The sequence below is a fragment of the Sander vitreus genome, chromosome 22 (genome assembly GCF_031162955.1).
Source record: "Sander vitreus isolate 19-12246 chromosome 22, sanVit1, whole genome shotgun sequence".
NCBI classification, from domain to species: domain Eukaryota; kingdom Metazoa; phylum Chordata; class Actinopteri; order Perciformes; family Percidae; genus Sander; species Sander vitreus.
In genome coordinates this window covers 5,117,948-5,132,068 of record NC_135876.1, presented here as the reverse complement: position 1 = coordinate 5,132,068, position 14,121 = coordinate 5,117,948, and positions in this window count along the sequence as shown.

Genomic DNA, 14,121 nt, shown 5'->3' with positions numbered 1-14,121 from the left:
TACTTCCGAGTTCTCCTGTCACCGTGTGTTTATCTTTGGCGCCGGGCCCCACACCGTTACGGACTAGTCCATTTCATTGTGAAAGTAGGGGGTTCAAGCAGGGCGCCTGCAGCTGCAAGGAGGGCGCCAATTTGCCAATTCCCCACACAGTGAACAAGTGTTTCTTTCTAAAGAAACACGACAATGTATAAAAGGCTCCATTACCTTGTATCTCACGTTATGGCTATGTAGCAGATGTTTTTGTAAAAATAGGCTAACGATTGTGTCATAGCCACAGGACTTACTGTCGCATAGTAGAGGAATTACCGTATAGTACAGGAGAAGCTCGCAGGCAGTTTCGACTTACATTAGCTGTTTAATTACTAATGTTAACTAGCATTTTAGTTAGCAATAATTAGCCTCTGTCCATGTTATCTCCTTACATATACCTACGCTCTCCGTCTCTGCAATATTCAGAATGACTGAGATTTCTCTTGGCACAGCTACCAGAAGACTTACAACTTCCAGACAGGTTGTTCATGTCACATCTACGTCGTCGCTCTCAGTTGGAGGCTGAGCAGTAACGCTCGGCGCTCACCGGAAAAGTGATTCTAATATCCTTCACTGGTCTCCGTCCAGAGCAACGGGATCTGTTGGTCCATTATATATACTGTCTATGACAGTGAAATGGTAGATAACAGAAAACCGCTTCGCGGCACAGATTATTATTATTATTTTTTTTATTCTCGTGCCGCCCACCATGTGACATGAAAAAATGCCGCCCCGGGCGACTGCCCGGTTCGCCCGTGCGTCTGCCCGGTTCGCCCGTGCCAAAAACCGCCAGTGGAACTCGCGTTGGGAGTTTCATTAAAGTTGGATGTAGTCCAGTTTGTTGTCTAATGAGCGGACACTTGCAAGCAGGATTGATGGAACAGGTGGCCGGCTAGCGTTAGCTTTCCACCTAGCTCGCCTCAAACTCCTGCACACCGCTGTCGAGGTCCCTTTCCCCGGCTAGGCGGCGACACCGCAGGCTGAGGTGCTGGTCTCCGTAGCAGGCGAAGCTCGCGTAGTGTGTCGATAAAGTGTGCAATGAAGTGTCCTGCATATTCTCCGATCTGTACCAATGTATCCCGGTGGTACACGTGCGGTAGTTTGAATGCACATAATTGTTGTAAAAGTTTTCTGCTGAAAAGACGGAGCCAGTTTAGCGAAGCTTCAAGATGGCTGACACTCATTTTGCTTCAGCAAGCTTCGGGTAAAGACAACAGTCCAACCCCCTATGGGCGGGTTGAAAACATGCGGAACTAGCTGGCTATAGTCTATAGCATCTGGCCGACAAAGCCTCCGATGACGCAAAATGACGATTTTTGCGTCATCAGAGGTTTTTTTCCAGACACACAATACAGAGAAGTCTCGTCTCAGGGGGACATGAGGGAGGGAAGGGTCATTTGAAAATACTACCGTGTTTCTACTGATACAAAGCTTAATGCTAAATCGGTGAAGTATCCCTTTAAGCACTTTTTTCGACATACTATCCTGTGACTTTTTTCAAACCTACTATACTAAAAAAATGATAACATGAGCATTTCCCAGTTTTTTATCACTTTTTTTGACATACTATACTATGACTTTTTTCAACAGGCTACTATGACTTTTTCATGACTTTTTTCAACATACTATACTATATTATACCATTATAGTATGACGTTTTTACCTTTTTTTCAATATGCTATACAGTTGACATACTATACTGACTTTTTTATCATTTTATTTTTAAATAATATACTATAAAAAAAACTTTTAAAACATTTGTATTCATATAAGTAATGCAGGAACCACAGTGGAACACACAAAACCTCTCCAACTAGTATATAAAGTGATTAATCGGATTAAACACCTTATTTGTTACCGGTCACATGACAGTTAAGTTTAGCGCTCTAGCCGAAAAAAGGTGAGTGTGAGCCAGGTGCAAAGCACCGTGACAGTGTCATACAGTGACCACAGTTAAGTCCAGGCCCCAAAAACGACTAGTTAAGATAATAGCAGATGTATTAAAACATTTCTTCTATAATGATGTGATGTTTATCAGAAAGTGTATATTATATGCAGCTGTGTTCACTTCATTACTTTTACCAGAAGATGATTTGTGGGTGTCAGGAAGTACAAGTCCGATTTATTGATTTCTGTAAAAAAGTATGCTGCAATAAAACTACAACCAGTACAATTTACCCAGATAACTTACTGGGGACTTGGAACCAAGTAAATGCAGCTAATTACTTGCAAGCTCTGGTCCTCTCTACAGCGGTAAATCACAATCAGAAAGCAGCACAAACACAAATTTTCCCCTCGTTTCTGTTGATAGAGACATTTTTCTTCATCCTGTACTGTCAGTGTCCTGATGGCCTGCCCTTTTAAGGCCATCAGTTGTGATTACTCTTCGCACTGCTAATCTGAGCACAATGCTTTTTCCAAATAAATTATCAATAAGTGAAATGTCACAGGACAATCAGAGGAATGTTGTCTGGTTAACCCATCTCTGTGGCCTATGGGATAAACACTCCCTGAGTTGTAAATAATCCATGCTGCCTGTAAAGATTTAATACTTATTCTGACTGCAGTAGACAGCGTCCTGCATCACCACCGACACATCATCATGGAGGAGCAGACATGGAGCTTTTGTGTGTTGCTTTCAAACAATCATTTTTGAAATGGTGACAATTGTACCAAACAGTTTCCCAGGACAAAAGACAAGGACATTATAGGATTAAACAAAAGCACAATGTTATAGATAAAAATAATGACAATAAGATAAAAACCTCAAAATATATCAACGTTTACAAGATTCACAATGTCAATTGTTTTCCAGAGAGCCAGAGTCTTAAGAGACAGTTTATTGGTGTTTTAAGCCCCCAACGTCTCCTTAGGCAATTAGGATTAGGCAATGGTTAGGGTTAGGGTTAGGGTTAAGGTTAAGGTTAGGGTTAGGGTTAGGTGCCTTGAAGTCAACGGTCGCAGCGCTGCCTTGAAGTCGATTAGGCAATGGTTATGGTAAGGGTTAAGGTTAGGGTCAGTTGCCTTGAAGTCAACGGTTGCAGCTCTGCCTGGAAGGAGACGTTGGGGGCTTAAAACACCATCGAGCTAAGAGACATGCTGCACAAATGAATCTTCCATCTGAACACAGAAAGCCTTACTGAAGTCGTGTTCACAGAGGACCATTGTAACCAGAGATAATCTGGGTTCTTATGAAACCCTATATACATAATTTGTAAAGATTCCACGGCAAATTACCTTCCATATTTCACCTGAGGGAGGAGGTCATCTGATAATATCTGTCGTGTGGGAATTTGCACCTCAGTAATTTAGGATAGTATTTCTTTTCTGCCCCCTGCAAGGAACTATTTCTTTTCTGTGTGCTTTTGTGCTTTTAAATGACCACTATTGATGGTGTAGAGTTGATTGACATGTTTAACACTTAAAGAATCAAAATAAAAGTTTTAAGGAGATAGCAATTCAACACTTTGGGAAATATGTATGCTAGGTAGTTTGGGTTTTAGACCTCGGATGAAGAGCCTTCCTAAACTTATTCTCATCCAGAGACCCAAACAAGGCTCTGTGTCTGTCAGGCGGTCTGTCTGAATGAGATACTGCCATATAATACAGCAGAGCAATAATATCATGCACAGCAGACTATATAGCAGGTGGATTTCTTATGAAATATTGTGACTTTATTCTCGTAAATCAAAAAGATTTTGTTAAAATATTACAACTCTCTTAATGTCAGAGAACACGTTTTGAATATGCGGAATGTTTTGAACATGAGCAGTAATCTTGATGAAACACATCTGAGCTGGTACAGTCCAGGTATAAATGAATGAAAATGAATGAATGTCATTGAGGTGAACAGGTGCCACATGCTGGTTACTTCCCCAACAAAAGAAACTAAGAGGAGGAAGAGTAAATAATGCCTACATGTGTGCTGACTCAACAGAGATAACATTAAATGAGTAAAGTTGATCTACAGGATAATTCATATTTGAAAGAAATACACAATGCCTGAGAGCCTTACTGCATTATATCCCATTGTGTTTTATATTTTCAATTGTCCCCTGTGTTTTCCTTAAACATAAATAAGACATTTCCACCATAAAGTGATGCAGGAAATTAAGTGTTTAGTGCTCAAAATGTTCTGTGGATGGACCCTCGGACCCCCCACATCAAATGCGTCCCCACGAATGTTGAAACCAAACCTCTGCCTTCGGGTTGCCCGGCCAGCTGTGATTAGGCCAAATGTGTGTGCCATCTCACCAGGGGGTTGGGACTAGCAACCTCTGGGCCACTAGCGTGATTCTCTAACCTCTACCAACCGCCAAGGTTGCCCACCTGTTTTTTCTCCTCTATCAGCCCACCCTGATAAAGCAGGCTAGAATCGGCCCTGTTGTGTTACAGACGTACAGATCAAACTATTGGCATACGACTCATGGCCATGGACCAAAGGCATAGCTTTTAGTGTCAAAGAAACATTTCCAAGGCACTGTTTAGTGTACAATTTATACCCTGACACACAGCGACATATAATGGGCTGCAGGTGATGAGTGTTAGCCTTGGGCGTCGGTAAATGAAAGTAAGAGTGTTTGCAGTACAAGAAAAGATTAGTTTTGCTCAGAGCGCTTAATGGGACCAGCTAGAGGAACACAAACAGTGCTGGTGGCACCTTGCCATTAGGGTGCTTCACATCGCTGGGCTGGGATTTAGATGTGCTTCCTTCAGATTCAGATGCAGCATCCTTAACAGCACCAGGCAGAATAACAAAAGGCATCACTCTCGGGTAGAGATGCAAATTGCACTTTAGAAAGCTTATGCTGTGCAGGCTCACTAGCTTCTTAACAGATTGCCCTTATGTCCTTAATTTTCTTTATGGGAAAATAAAGCAGACAGCACTACACTATCACTGTAGCCCGTATTTACACTGTGCTCATTATTTAAATATATTACTAATTGTGCTGAGGGTGCGCAGGATGGTACCCTGCGGATGGTACCCCCCCTCTTCACTTGAATTCTTTTTGGCATTTTTCAATTTTCCCCATCACCTTTCATTAACAAATGGCTCCCTGTAAATTGAAGAATTTAAACCTCCAATTAGCAGTTGCACTGATTATTTCTCAATTGACATTTGGATGCACCTGCATAGAAAACACATGCAAATAAGCCTAATGATGTGTGTGTGTGTGTGTGTGTGTGTGTGTGTGTGTGTGTGTGTGTGCGCGTGTGTGTGTGTGTGCGCGCGCGTGTGTGTGTGTGTTTGTGAGACAGTCATCCCCAGACTGATATGGTTAAGAGACTGATGGGTTAGAAGAGGAGAGAAATATGGAGGTATATTAAATCTCAGTCAACTCTCCATTTTATTACTGTACTTATTGAAAGAAGATAAAATGAAGAATGTGGTGAGGTAAAAGTGCGCTGACACACAGGCAGAGTACTCAAGATGAAAACCCACTCAAAGTAGATCATAAGGTAAAGACAGAACATGTCAGTCTGTTATCCCAGGAAACACAAACACAAGAGACAGAGTTAGATTTAATATTGGATTGTCAATAAGCTCAACTGCTAATAAAAATCATACATGAGAGAGTTGGTGACATCCACCTCTAATATGATGGATATGATGATATTTGCTTAATAATATTGCATATTTAGTAAATAGTTATCAATACTACAATACTGTTATCTGTTGTAAGTGATCAAATAAACTTTTTTTTTCTTCAACTATATGTGCATTAATTGAATTATATGGAGCTCAGCATAAATTCTTACTGGCAGACTTCTAAACGTAATCACTTTTCTCTCTCTTCTAATCTGAACAGCTGTTAGAGGCATTCACTTTTATTTTAACCAATCAGAAGCGGTCATGAATTTCACGAGCCAATCACAGCATGACATCCCTGTTTTAAACCTGTCTCTCTCTGCTGCTCAGTGTCATTTCAGGCTAAGAGCACAACCCTCCTCCTCCCCTTGCTCCTCCGGTCTTCATCATGCATGGCTCCCTGGGTCCTCCTCCGGCAGGCACTGCTGTTGGCTCCTCGGTTCGGTCGTCGGGCTCCTCATACGACCACCAGTGTCTAGACTCCATCGGGGGATCATCTTCTGGCTTTCTACCCCTCTAAAAAATATAATTTCATAATGATGGAGTCTAATCTAATCTAGTCTAATTTCACCTCTAAGTCCACTTAGTAGCAAACACACGTGAAACTTGTATCTTTTTTGGCATGAAAGTACTTTTTAATACTGAAAGTATCACACAAGTTCCTTCTGAGTATTGACTGTTGGCAGTGTGCATCAGTTATTCTTTTAGAGGCTTAAAACAATATGAGAGGAAAATGTAATATTTGGTTGAAGAGGTCAAAACTCATGTCATAATGAGAGGTCACACAATATAAAGGGTAACAATCCAAAAGGCTTGGGAACCAGTGGTCGATCCCAGCTGGAAGTGCATCAAAAACAAAAACACTGAAACAAGCCAAAAAAATCATCAGCTAGATAACCGTGTGCGGCCAAAGTTGAAGACGTTTAAGCAGAAATGTGGAGCTACATTGACTGGTCACACTGGTCCTGAGGGTAATCAGCTTTTTAAAATGTCAGTTGGATTGATTCTGAATAACATTACTGTTGGACACATGGAGGGTCCATCGCTGCAAATGCCCTAATCATCGATGATCATTTATTCAAACATTATTTGCTAAAATATGGGTTTCGCATAAAGTTGTGCTGGAGGATTTATGTTGTATTCCACTTGCTCTCAGACATGAAAACCGATCATTTACATGTCAAAGAGAGAGTTGTGGTAGTGAATAGGCCTCAGGTCACACAGACAATTGGTTATTTTAGTGCAGGACTTGCTATGATTGCAGCGTTGAGTGAAGCTTATGAAGGTCAGTGGCCCCATCTCGCCTCCATCACTGCCTGACGGCTCCTCTATAGTACCTGCTGCTCTGCCTCTGGCTCAGCTGGTATGTCAGAGGTTAGAACACTGAGGACAATTCAGCAGATGGAATTACACAGTCAACACTGCTGCAAACAGCTTGAACAATGTGACACAGGAAAACTGGTACGAGTTGGGTTCATTGAAAAATATTCTTTATCTTGTTTATTCATTAGTTTTTGCCTGTTGTTTTTCTACTCTGTATTTTACCAATGGGATCATTGGTCTCTGTCATAGGTCCCATCTTACTGCAACAATAGTTAGTTCAGAAAGATGTATCTCACAAAAGTCAACAGAACATCATGTTAAAAGACACAATAAAGAGTGGTTTAGATACAGAGTTGAATAACCTGCTGGGGGCCTCTATCCCACTAAGGCTTTTTTTTTTACATTGAAACAAACACATTTGCAATCAGTCAAATAAGCCCAAATTACCACACAGTGAACATGATGACCTTTGACCACTTGCTTGGTTGTTGCCATGTGACCAGATTTAAGCTATTACTTCATATCACCACTGATATAAATGATGGCCAAAACTAAGAAAAAGTGGAATATGATCTTTTAAAAGGCAGGAATGCAGTGAAATAAACTGCAAACAACTACAAACCACAAGCAATATCATTTCAATGGAACAAGACAAAAGATGTTCATCCACATTGAAAATGTTCTCGTTGACTGAGACTTGGTGGGTAGTCAGACACATCCTTGGCTATTGTTGTAACTGCCTTACATAAGATCTGTGAAACCCCAGGATGCCAGGGACAGTTACATCACAAGCTGTGCCTTGGAAAGACACATTCAATTTATGTTGGATGTCGAATAGCTCCTGCAAAACCCTGTCTGCACCCTGTCACCAGGTTACAGGGACCCTCAGCAGGAGCTGTGTGTGTGTATGTGTGTGTGTGTGTGTGTGTGTGTGTGTGTGTGTGTGTGTGTGTGTGTGTGTGTGTGTGTGTGTGTGTGTGTGTGTGTGTGTGTGTGCGTGTGACAAGATTTAACTTACTGGAGTCTGAGCCCGGTTGCATAAACTACCTTAAGTTTCAAACTTAAGTTTGATTTGAGTTTCATTTAGCAGTGTTGCATAAAGCCTATTGGTTGTCTCATGAAAGTGTTGGCTTTCACTGTACTTTTAAAATACAGAACATGTGCAAAAAACCTTGAGGCAACAACTTGCTGGGCGGCTGGAGAGGCATGGTTCCTCCGAGTTGGTGGTTGGTGTTCAAGGTCTGGTTCAAGTTTTGAAGAGATTTTGAAGATAGACTGGTGGTCAAATCGAGTTATAATCTAACAAGTTGCTCAGTGTCCAATGGGTTTTCCCTGTAATCTCCTCCGCCTCAGCTTTTGCTGATTTAAATCCAGCTCTGTGTCGTCTTTGTGTGGACAGTGTGTTCAGATGAACAGTGTTTTGGCTTCCCTGATTTCATGCAACTCATTTCTTTCTAAGGCATCCTTAGATTGAAGGGCAACTTTAACCTAACCGGTTTAATGTAACAGGGTACTGTATTTTACTTCGTAAAAGAAATGAAATACTTCTGAGGGGTTAATTAGGAATGTCCTGTACCAATCCTAAGTTTTGGTATCGGGACTGATCCAGGCATTGATTGTATCAGCTAAAATAAAGGCAGTAATAATACAGAGTGTAGAGAACATTGTGAACATCGCTTGCAGCAGTAATGACACATCACTCTTTGTGAATTTTGAATAGAGGCCACATGTAGGCATTGCTTTGCGGTAAAGGCTTACAAGCCAAAAGTTTAAAATCCAACTCTAGATCTACAGCATCATCAGCGTCCATCGCTTCATTGTCCCATTCTGTGCATCAAGTTTCTTTGTGTTACTGACAAGTTAGTTCTTTACCAGTCGGACTGGAAATGTCTTACCATCTGACAGCCTACACAAGATCAGCGCTAAAACCACAAGGGAGGACGGAGAGCAAAGCGCAGTGCAGATTTACCTCATCATCGCTTTAGGCTACCTCCTTATCTCATCTCATCTCGGTTGCACTTAAAAAAAATTCAGAGGCAACAAGGTCAAGGTTGAAATAATTTGAACTTTGAGCGCAGCACTCGTTGGCCCTTTTGTGCGCCACACCACGCCAATGGTAGCGCTTCCTCTGAGTTGTCTCCACCGCTCTCCCCACAGGAGAACCATGGCACAGCCAGCGCGGAGTAGTCATGACCAAATGAAGCTTCATGAAGCATCTTCTTTATTCTCTGGGCCCACTAGATGGCGCTCTCTGTTCAACAAAGGGTTGAAAGCACACTGAGTTGCCATTCCTCGGGCATTTTTCTTTAAACCGAGAGCGCCATCTAGTGGGCTTAGAAAATAAAGAAAATGGTTTACAAAGTTTGAGGTGGCAGTAGTGATGGATAAAATGAGGCTTTATTTTAGCCATCACTATTGCTGAGTTACCTACATCAGCATGCAGGCGGCTTAAGTGTTTCGTCCATACCCGAACCCCAGCTAGTGTCTGCAGGACAGGCTGTGTCTCTGAAAACAACATGGAGATGTACTAAAAATACACCAATTCGTAGAAAAAAACAATCATTGTGCATCAGGTGAAACAGCTGAGATTCACCTGCATGTCAGAGAGAGAGAGAGAGAGGGGGAGGGTTATGGGCCCCTGGAGACAGCAGACAGCTTGCAGCTCTGTGTTCCTCCTCATCTTCATAATCATAAGGCACCCTGGGTGCTGCAGCTGTGCCAATATTGTGCGAATGGGCCCTGCGTCAGTGTGTGAGGGCCGCATTCGCCAGGGTGGCTGATTATATTACTCTGTAAGCCTCGGCGCTCACGCTTCTCTGCCTGACACACTGGAAAGGAGAGGAAAGGGACCTTTGAAAAAAGGAGGCCTGAGAATTACATAAATTGGATACAACTTTGAAAAATGCCTCTAAATTCTAACGCCAATTCACCCTCCCTTACGTTTCATTCACTACCCCCAACTGCTCGGTATTCAGCTCCACTGGTAAACAACCTAATAAAAAAGACAGGAGGAATATGAAATGCAGAGACCTCTGCACAGACACTTGTTCACATACTGACGCTGATGCATCATCACACACTGTACGCTCTGAAAATAAGGGATGGAACTGGAGGCTACAGCATTTCTTAAGATTTCTTGATAAGATAAGCTAGTCTTCTTCTTGCTTCATTTTGTGTAATCTGTTTTCGCCATTATTCTATTAGGGCATGAACATCAGAACAATCGTGACCTAAAAGAATAAGGTTATTCTATGTTACCATACCCCATGAAAAGACCTAAACTAACAATGCATTAGTCTGTCTCTCATACTTTCTGATTCCCTACCCTGTCTGTGGCTCTTATGACTAAATCATCACAACTTTCACAACACAATTTTTAACCTGCCCAATTACATAAAAAGTAGCCCGACTGGGCTGGATAGCCAAGAAAGCAATAATGTGGAGGGATTCACAAAAGTGTTTCTAATCATTGAATTTAACAACAACAAAAAAGGTCATGACAGCCATATGAACAACTGTTTGATTTCCTTTTGCACAGTCACACACTCACAGGAGATGCTGTTGTTGTGATGCATACTAATTGACTGTCAGGTTAACACCTTTGTGTTTCAATTCCACCCACCGCCTTAACAGCGACAGGCATTTATGATATATGAGGCTGTGGGACAATGAGGCTTTCCTCTGAGAGGCTTTTTATTTTTATAAAGTGGCATGAGAAGCTGCAGCAACATTTTATTTGAAGTGCACTGTGATGTCTAACCAGCAGATTATAAAAGCATTAGGAGCAGAGATCAACTTTCATCACACATCGGGGAGAACATCATCAGCAACAGTCACTTTAATATTGTGTCATTAACTAAACAGCTTCCCCATAAACTATGCAGCTTTTTTTGTGTTTGTTATATGAATGAATTACTTCTTTATTATTGGTTCATGCATATTACTATGCCCACCCTGCATGGGCCCACAGGACACCATCGGTTCTTACAAGCTAGGACCAGAGTGTGGCATATTCGTGTACAGACCGAAAGAAACAGCTATTCCTAATGTTTTTTTGGCTGGACTGCAGCAGAGCGGGTACCTTGCATGGCAGCAAGCAACCAGCGGTTTGGTTTAGGTGTGCGTGACGACATGGAAAGGCGACTGTTCGTTCAAAACAACAATGGTGGCTCCTAAAGAGGTTAGCGTAGATGCTGCAATAGCATCAGTTCTATCTGAACTGAAGAGGATTTATTCATTGGAAGAAGTTAAAAGAACGGTGCTGAAGGCAGTTACACCATTGGTCGGTCGAGCTGAAGTTTATGAATATGAATAAATAGGCTCGGCAGTGTTTTCTCTATTCACATCTTTGCCTCTCCAAATCTCATTTGGAGTCTTTGGGCCCTATCTTGCACCCAGCGCAATTGACTTTGTACACCGACGCATGTATCATTCGTATTTTGCACCTGACCCACAGCAGACTTTTCCCTCAATAGACTCACATCGGTAAATTAGGGAATGAACTTGCGCTCCCGGGGCCGGTTCAGCAAAAAGAGGAGGCGTGTTCCGGCGCAAACGTTCCCTAGTGCTATTTTGCAGTTTCAAGAAAACAGTTCCGCCACAGACCAGGAAAAACCTAGTCTAAAGTCAGTGGCACGTTATTCAGATGCTATTTTAAGTGTGCATGCTTGGCCGTAATGTAGAGTGTGCACACCACGCATACACTTTGCTTCTCTCATCTCACGGACCCAGCAGTTCCCATTTTTGCGAACCGTACATAAATACAAGGAAAAATATGACCTTGTTTTACACATTTCCATGAATCATGGATGTGTTGATGACATAAATGAGGAAATATTAGAGGACTTAAGGAGATGTGATGTTGAACTGCATGTACCGATGCCACTTAACCCAAAAGCCCCAGCAGCAGCACGGGAGAGGAGAGACAGAAAAGCTGCATCGTCTATAGTGAGGTAATCTCGGTCTAACCATGCATTCATAACCTCGTGATTCAGTGAGAGTGAGCCCAAAACATCGGCAAGTATGTTTTTGTGACATTTCTTTATTTACATTTTGACAAAAAAAAAAAAAAAATCAATAGCAAACATTGGTCTCCTCGGCTGTAAACCGCTCCTGGCGTGCGCCCATGGATGTATTAAGAGCGTGCGCCTAGCAAATTCGCCATCATAATAGCAATCCTGCGCGCCTGCTTTTAAAGGCAATGTGAGATAATGCTCCGATTGGTTTATTGCACGTTATGCCCAAACCACACCTATGAGTAATGTAGCTACTTCAGACCAACCCGTTTTAGATTTGAGGAGTCATTTATCCCACCGGTATAATAGCAATAGCGCCCGAGATCCGCCCACAAAGCTACTTGAGTTTGGCGTTTGATACTTGCGTCTCAGATCGTTAAAATAGGGCCCTTTGTGTTTGTGTCCAGATGATGAATATCAATCATGTTCTCTCTCTCTTCTAGCTCTGGGTTTGGTCTCCACCAACTCCTGAGGAAATCTGTCTCTTTAGCTGCTGAATGCTCCGCTGTGTTCCCAGCTCCTCTCTGAATGGCTGCTGAGCAGGTAGAGGACACAGGCTTCAGCAGAGTGTCTTGTTGAACACAGCTGCTGCTATCTGATGAGAGCTCGGAGACAAACAAAACCGTAAAGTTGAGGGCCAAAAAACCAAACCAATGAGCTGGAAGATGCTACAATATTGCGCTGAGGGGAACTGCTGGATCGGGTGAAAATTCCACTTGGGTTCAACATTATGCTCCTGTCACATCGTCACACGGCGTCATTTGATCCATTGCTAATATAAAAAATAGTGACTACTGCAGCTTTAAATTCAGTAGCTGTAGCATCTAACCTGGACCTCCAGCTCCGCCCATACCTTTCTCAATGTGAACAACAAAAGAAATGTGCATGATGTGATGTCATTTTGTACAGCTGTACATTTGAACGATAGAAATCAATTGGCGTGTGATGACAGTGAATACAGAACCAACTGTAAGGACAACACCAGTCTTCAGTACCCAGAGGCCCTGTGTGCACTCACAAAACAAATGCAGCGTCCCCACTGACAGCCACTCTCTCAGAAGACAACTGAAGAATGATGTCTCCAATCGAGCACCAAATTGGAACCAGAGTGGGGGAGAATATTGAGACTGTTGCCTGGATAGCGACACATTGATTCAGTACAGCTCTCTCAGAGTCTCTGTCCCAATGGAGAGACATGGCAACAGTGAGCTAACATTGGAAATCAATACGTGTTTATAATCACACGCGGAATGTGAAGTTGGTTTAATATGGGAGTCTGGGTGGATGTTTCTGCGTGAGCATGTGATGTTGCCACAATACATTATCATAACTAATAATGACATAATCACATGGTATCTCATTGTCATGATCTCTTTCTTAATGAGATTCATATATTTTATTAACCTTGAAGTGATTCGAAAATACTTAGATTCCATATTAGTATTGTCATAATGATGAGGATAATTAGATTCAGTCAAGCCCTACGGTTCTCCAACTATTCTTATCTTGTTTCTCCTCAACCTCACTCATCACACATAAGTCGCAACAGCGATGTGAGTCTGTATCTACGTATATATGTGTGTGTTTATTTGAAAAGCGTCCATTGAACAAGCTCATATTTTTGTTGAACGGTGAAATGAACGTTCAGTTTGTTGAAACTAATGAATGGGAGAGGTGAACGGAGCGCCGTTCACACTCAAGACAGTTAACGGCGCCCACGCTCTGCAGCAGCCGGCATGATGGTGATATGTTGAAAACGGTTTCCCTGTCGATATTTCCCCATACTTAAATCTGAACCAAACCCTAACCATGGAGAGGGTGCCATGGGAAACGTAATTTTATTGTTTAGGAGGCAAATTATTCCACCGGGGAACAGACTACGGTACAACAGCTACTCTTAAAAAACAAGGCCGAACCGGACCCAACGTCAGCCACATCAGAAACCAATTCAAAACGACAGAGCAGTTTAGTTACCACAAAGCCCCGGAAGAAATGAACATGAACTAGTTTAGTTTAACCTGTGAGCTTGCACTTGTTAAGTGTGAACTTGCAAAACACTGGTAATAGGAATACTGTTGTCATCCTTTGATTCAAACAATGACGCCTTGTTCCTCTAGAGCAGATATGTACAGGTGTTCAGATTCGTTTGTTTTTTAATGCAGG